This window comes from Aphelocoma coerulescens, chromosome 1 (assembly GCF_041296385.1).
Source record: "Aphelocoma coerulescens isolate FSJ_1873_10779 chromosome 1, UR_Acoe_1.0, whole genome shotgun sequence".
NCBI lineage: Eukaryota > Metazoa > Chordata > Aves > Passeriformes > Corvidae > Aphelocoma > Aphelocoma coerulescens.
This window is the reverse complement of record NC_091013.1, coordinates 50634597-50642000: the sequence shown is the minus strand read 5'-3', so window position 1 is coordinate 50642000 and position 7404 is coordinate 50634597. Positions and strand designations below refer to the sequence as shown.

Sequence of the window (7404 nt, the reverse complement as noted above, 5' to 3'; positions counted from 1 at the left end):
AGGGCAGGAGTGTAAGTACAACACAAAAGCAAACAGAACATGCAAGCACAACATTCATAAAGAAGCACATTTTACCCATGACAAGGGATGTCAGCCGTAGCAGACAATGCCTGCCAGTCGGACAGGCTATCACATCTCACTCCCTGCAAGTGAAAGGGGATGGCTCACCTCTGCAGACAGCCCATAGGCAAGCAGAGGCTACAGCCTACTGAAATCAATCAAAGCTCGTTTACTTCAACGTGCTTTGAATTGGATCCTAAAACAACACACCCCTCTGGTTTTTGTGGTGTGTGAGCCTACATCTCCCAGCAGGCTGGGATGCAAAATCCCTGAGAGCCGTTGCTGATTTAACACAACGGCACAGGATTATGTTTATTTCAGGTCCTCTTAATTTCAATCAATTTGTCCTAATTTCAATCAATTAGGAACACTAATTAGGAATACATGTGCCCTGTAGTTCCTCACAAAATAGATTTAGCCAGTTTAAGAGCTGAGTCACCTTTGTTACTGTTAGTATTTCTACCAGGCTGTGATGGAAAGCAATGGCTACTCATTTAGGTGCCTTCAGTGGGTCTCTGGAGTTTGTTGGAACAGGGGGCTACAGAAACAAGTCCATGCACATCTCATGCTGAAGCCTGAGAGATTAAGGCAGCAATAAAATTCTTTAGTTATGATCTGGATTAAACAACTCAAGAAAGGGGAGGGGTGATTTGAAAGCTCGCTGATTGCTAAGGGAAGGGATGGATGAAATTAGAGTTCCTGAGTACTTTCTGTCCTTTGACAGCCACAGACAAAGTATGAAATTATCCCCTTGGGACATATAATCTTTTTTTCATATTAATGAAGGTTTGCCCTCTATAAAGATCTTTTCTGTTTTGCATTTTCAGCTAGCATTGCATTATTTTATTGTTCTCTGCTGCTGATGTGGCAATCTCACCCTGTTTTAGCCCTCTGGATGTATTAACAATCCTAAAATGCCATTTTTCTCTTGTGTTAAACAATTGCCAAGAAAGAGTTCCTTTTAGCTCTTGCTAAAACCACCACAGTGTCTATGTTTTCTTGTCATTCATGTTAATTTCTTGTATGTTTTGAATTTGCTTTACAGCCTGGATCAAAGTCATCAACTTCCTTCATGGAGATAACCAAAAGTCATCCTGTGATACAACAGTCCATTCAGTAGTACTGTGAATAGGGTAACTACAGCTTTTACAAGGTCAGTATGCCACTCTAATCTAGTATAGTTTTAATTTAGTTCCTACTGATTTAATTTTTTATTTTTCGACCATCTTTTCTGGATATAATTTCCATCTCTAGACAAGTAAGATTGATTTGTCTGACTTTTACAAACTGAAAATTCCATCCCTACTCCACAATATCTTATTTTTTTCTTACATTTTTATTATTAGTATCCTTGGGTTTTAATTTCAAATGAATACATTTTTATATTGACAGTCTGACCTCTCTCAAATAATCACACATTTTTTCCTCAGGTACTTGTTGAATATCATCAAATTACAATGGATTTATATTCATTATGTAAATGCCATTATTTACCTCTCATTTGCTCACTTAGTGGAAATTGAAAATGCTAAACTACCAGCACCACTTACAGCTTTGTAGTCAAAGCAAAGCCCCACACAATTTATTCCATAAACATGAACGTCTCATTCAAACCAGGAACCTGCATGCCAGTCCATCACTCTGCTCCTCAGCAAAGGAGTGCTGATGAGCAGTCTGCAGAGTGAGAGCAGCAAGAAGGAGGGGTGGAGTGGGTTGTGGGAAAGCCAGAGCAGAGAGACTCATCAAAAAACAGGGAAGGCAAGAGAAACAGAGAGACAGACATAACCAAGAGATAAGGAGTAAAAAAGCCAGAAAGGAGAAAATCAAGGAGAATTATAAACAGAGATGGAAGGGAGAGGAAAGAAAGAAGGGAAGATAAGGTGACCAACAAAAGCCCTGAGGAGATAAATAATCAGCATATTCATCAAAATATCCCCTACTTATTGAATCTAAAGGAGCATTCTCTGTCGTATGAACGTCCTAGAGCCTACGAGAGCTGAAAAGGAGTAAGATAGGATATCAGTCAAAAGTACAACATCAGAGTTTCTAAGGCCACAAGTTTAGGATACAGGAAGGCCTGTCTCCAGGTTCCCAGTACCAGACCAAACTGTTGCAGCTGCAAGGAACAAAGTGCTGATCCCATATAATCTTTCAGTGCTGACTCAAATTAAAGCAAAACTTCTAGTATGTTAACTATGTGCTATTAACAGGCTTTATCACGTGTCATCTGTCTTTCCACAGCTGACATAAAGTCAGCATAACAGCATAAATCTAACATAAAATTCATGTTGCGTGCTCTGGCTAATTCAGCAGAAATGTATTCACGTGTTCATAATCGTCTTTAAAGTGCTGTTGCAGGAGGGCATAAAATAGATAGTAAATGGTCTCCATACACTGCAAGTGTTGTTATAAGCAGAAGGGAATGTGCCATATACCTGAAACTAAGCACTTACACTTAGTCAAATTAATATCTTAACAGTCAAAATTAACTCTGTTGCAAAAATATATGCTCATTGTTCAAATTAATACAGAGTTGTCTCATCAGTAATAACCTTAGAATTGTTTGTGTCTGCTTGCTGTTATTTCACATTTTCCAATAAGAAGTGTGAAAGCTGAACAGAAGCCTCCATCTGCCCCACCTGATACAAAGGGCTGTTGCTTGTCCCACAATGACCACCAAGGTTTGCCAAGGCTTTGCCACATGCAGTACTCCTGCAAATGAAGTTATAAGTGGACAGGCATTATCCAGCTGACTGCAACACACAGTCATTAAAGCAAGCTAAGGTCATTTCTGGCAAAGGCAAGACCAAAAATTTCTTAGACCCTGAGCAATCAGGTCAGAGCAAAGACTGCAGATTTTTACTGAAAATGGAAAAAATCATCTTTATAAGGGTACAGCTTCAGTGTATAGTGTTCCTTTGAAATTGTTTGTAAACTGTATGATGCTCTGTAAATCTGCTATGTATCTCTGATACTTGGAAACATGTTCAATAGGAGTTTTGTTTTGGTTTTCAGCTGACAAATCTCTATGTGCTTGTGAACTGAACTATCAGTGTTCCAAGGACTAACGTTTAAAATGATGGAGGTCTGAACTTACATGCTTCTATAGGAGAAAATATCCCTTCTCTTCTCTGTAAAGCATTTGGTTTAGCCTACCGTGCAGAAATCACAAAAGACATTAGTTCCATCTCAATGATTGCAGTTGGGTTCTGTTAGGATCTAAATTTATTTCACAGCAGCATGTATTTGTCTGTTGTTAACACCTGACTGCTGAAAAGTACCAGGCCAATTTCAGTGGGTCCCTTGAATGACGTTTTCTAGTCCCTACTAAAAAACAGTGGCTGGGCTAACAAAACCCCATGAGTGAAGTGCTGACAACATCTGCTGTGCTTACCTTTATCTAGCTGCAAATTTTGGCTAGAAACCCTCCACATGCCTTCCTTCCCCCTCCTTTTTTGCAGGTCTGCCAAGCATGTATAAAGAGATTATTTCAGCAGATGGTGTTCCTCATTGTTATTCCTATTGGTATCCAGGGATGCTTGAGTGCATGGGCAGAGAGTGTTATTGCCCACTGCTGTTGTAGTTCCACTTCGACTTTAATTTCTAAGTGTCCGTACGGCCAACATAATCTGTGATACCTCCTAATTAATAATGTGTGGCATCCAGAATTGCTCTTCATACTTTCAAAGTTGTAATGTCGATATTAACAAGTTGCTTGTGCTGCATTCTGAATCTGTCAGGAGAAAGGAGAACATCCAGGTGATCTTTATAAGCTAGTAAAGAATGCTGAATCACAAAAGATGGATATACCAACCTCTACATACAAGGTGAAAAATGTTATTAGATCCTGCCTTGTTCAGTGCCCATGCTGGGAGGTAGTCACGTTACTGTAAGAAGAATTACTTTGAAAATTATTGTTAAAGAGCATATTAAAGACAGAAAAACTGGTGGGTTTTTTTCCCCCTATGTGACTTGCCCAAGTCAATTTAAGCAAATGTGAAAGCAAAGTACCTCTTCTAGTTCCCTATGACCTAGCCTGTGTCTTCTCCAAGCACATATCCGCAACATGTTTTGAATTGTTTATGTGAGAATGTCTGGAAGTGTGTTAAATGTCTAACTTCCCACTGTTGTCATATTAGATATCTAGAACAGTATTCAGTTGCATAGAAAAGTATCCAGTACCATATGAAATGCTCCTAAGGGTGTCCATATATTCCTATTTGTCTGCTGAACTTCTCTGTAAAACAGAGACAATAACAGTTGTGAAAACCAATCTATTGATATATTTGAAGACCTCCAATAAATGGAATACCAGGGATAAAAATAATTGTCTTTTCAGCAGTGTATGATGTATGAGAAGTGACAGGATCACATGTTATCAACGAGAAAAGAAATTGCTGAATAGGCATAATGACCACATCATCCTCTCTGTGAGGATAAGTGTTTCTTTAAAATAGAAATTTAGCACTGCATCATAATGAATATGTTGCAGTGGTAGGACAAAAATGATATTTCACTAAACTGTTTAAACTTTTCATCCTGGATTTTGTCTCCATTACAAAATGACTGTTCACTCAGTTAAATGTGTGGGTTATATATTTAGAAGTTGCCTTTAAAACTGTCATTTAATGCTTGTAAATAATGCAACAGGCCTAAACTTTGAATGTTTGGCCAGAGGCACATTTTGCCTTCAAGTAAGATGCAACAGCAAATTAAATTAATTTGATACACTTATCCTAAGACCCTAACATATGCAAATGAACTCTAATATCACTCCATCATAATTTCTTATTGAGAACATATCTTGGTTTTAAAAGTGTTGATTTTAGTAATTTACTAACTGTTATGATATCAAGTATGTATCTTTGGTAATCAGTTTCCTTTTCTACCTTCATTGAGATGTTACACATCTGCATCTAGCCGTCTGCAGTTGTGAAAGGGAACTGGATTATGACATATGGTCTATAAAACGTGGCATTGCGGACTGAATCGAATACAATAGCAATGGTGGTCTTCAGGACCTGGCCTTGCAATCCATTATTCAAGATGCAAATGACTGTCCATGTGGCTAAAAACATCTAATTTCTGAAGTTCATTTCTACTTTCTAATGCTGCATTCTTAGAACATAATAAAAAGCTAAGAGCTCAGACCTTCTCAGGTCTTCACTTATGGAAGAAGCAACAATTATTCTCTCCTTTCATCTAAATCATCCTGACAGGTAAGTGAAGAGTTATTTTCAAATCTTTCCACTTGGAAATGACAGCTACATTTCAACACCATTGTCTGCCTTCAAGCTGTGTTCCTCTGCCTACCCAAATCTTTGTTCTAGGTTCTGTCACATTTTCAGCAATTCAGACTGTTCATTTTAAAATATGCCAGACTGGGCACAGGCTGTTGGAATTCATGATACTGGATGGGGTGAAGGAAAGAGAACTTTGAATTAATCCTTTTTTGAATTCAAAATTGGAATAGACTAATAGGAGATAAATCTTAGCACTCCAAGACCAGACTAAAGTATCTCACTGTAATGTAAGTATGTATGCATGTATGTTTTGTACACATTTCATTGCAGAATGTGATTGGTAGTCTTTGAGACTCTGTTACTTCTTAAAAGTTCTGAAGGTGTTTCATTTACATACTAAGGAATATTTTGCTATTTATTCCGAGTATTTGCATTGTGTGCAACGGAGCTCCCTGCGGGCTCTGAATTACTGGGAGTTAAGCGGAACAGTCCTTTAGTCCCGCCTGCATGCAGAGAGTAATTTGTGAGCAAGGAATTAAAAGCATGGGTTCTAATATAACAGCTGGCAAATCAACATTGTGTTTCATTCATTCAATTAAACTACACAGTACGCTTTTGGATTTGGTCCAAGTTCTACCCTGGAAGAATATGAGTCTTTCACTGAGAGTTCAAAGTAGTCCTCAGCGACTTGCAGCTATCAAATAAACTGCAGCTCCCACAGCCCTGGAAGATTTATGGCCTTCACTCTAAGCTTGACTACATCTGTTAAGTCCAGAGTTTTAGAGGGCTGAGCCTCTGACACTCATTGAGTAGATGGGCTGTATTTGTCAAGCTGACTAATCTCATATAGAGTTGATGTGAATCATTTTTCAAAGTACTGTTAAAAGACGCTGGATGTCAGACATGAAACAGGTCTGTCATCGCTTGCTCCAGTGACAAGCACATAGAAGCAAAATACTCTGAAACATGATAACAACTTAAAATATTGGCAGGTACAAGAAGAAGAAAATTTATTTTTTCTTTCCCCACGCAAACTTAAATGATACATATCAGCATGCTATGGCAAGTGTCTCGTCTTCACTTATGGGTCAATAAATTAATTTATGCTAAATGATCATTTGTCTCTATGTTCCAGTGGGTCTGTCTGACTTTGCCCAAAGTCACCTTCTCTATAAGGACTCCATATTAATTGCTTCAAGAAATTATTTACCATATATTCCCCCCCAAAATAATCCCAACCCAAATGTCCTAGCATCATTGTTGCACAGTATTTTTTTCTAGATGCTGTTTTTATTTTTTGTATTACTTGCCTCATTTCTCTTTGAGCTGGTTTGAGACGATTCACAAGTAGAAGTCTAAGCTGACTCTATGCACATGTAGCTTCATTTTTCCAGCATATTTTTACGGCATATGAAGATAAGATCTAGATCTATTATTTCAAAATAATCTCATGTAGTATTTTTAAATGTGCAAGAGTTTTCAAGTAGAAACCTCTTCTCTTTTAAAAAAAAAAATCCTCTTTCACATGACTTTAAATGGATTCATCAATCCCTTTCATGTTTCATTATCTATTCCCTGGAATTGCCTACCCGTTGTTTTTTCAATTACAGGTGAACCTTTTCTGTACATACTCTCCATACACCTGAATGACAGATGCTTTCATTTTGATATACCTGCTGTTTACTAAGATAAATCCAACATACAATCAAGCATAAGTTACTAAGAGCACAACTAGAAAACAGAATTTGTTAGTCTGTGCTAGACAGAAGTCAGTCTTTGGACCATGACCAGATTTAAATGATACTATCAGAAATTTCCATTAATATATGCTTTCTGACTCTATTACCCATTGTCAGACTACATGCAGACACTGTCATTCCATGGGAATACATGGACAGAAGGACAAATTAAGATGTTCCCATTACTAACAGCCAAATTTCTTGGTGGCCTCTCAGCCTATGTCACCTACCCTTTCAATTTCATAAACTGGCTTTTCGCACATCATTTCTCATGGAGAAAGAAGGTACAGCCAAGATGTGGATGGAAGATGATCAGAGCTTTCTTTCCAACAATAAGCAAAAAGCTACATTCTTTAATGATT

General features: G+C 37.9%; 1 long non-coding RNA gene across 3 annotated transcripts; it reads left to right on the top strand.

Annotated features, from left to right (window-relative positions):
- The first annotated feature begins 489 nt into the window (after positions 1-489).
- On the top strand, positions 490-6409 carry LOC138107540 (uncharacterized). Of its 3 annotated transcripts, XR_011149575.1 has the most exons (4): positions 490-558; positions 1106-1213; positions 1491-5279; positions 5356-6409. It is a non-coding gene; the product is annotated as an uncharacterized lncRNA (long non-coding RNA). The 3 variants fall into 3 exon arrangements; XR_011149573.1 differs by having other exon boundaries at positions 1491-6409; XR_011149577.1 differs by lacking the exon at positions 490-558 and adding an exon at positions 569-795 and having other exon boundaries at positions 1491-6409.
- The last annotated feature ends 995 nt before the right edge of the window (positions 6410-7404 follow it).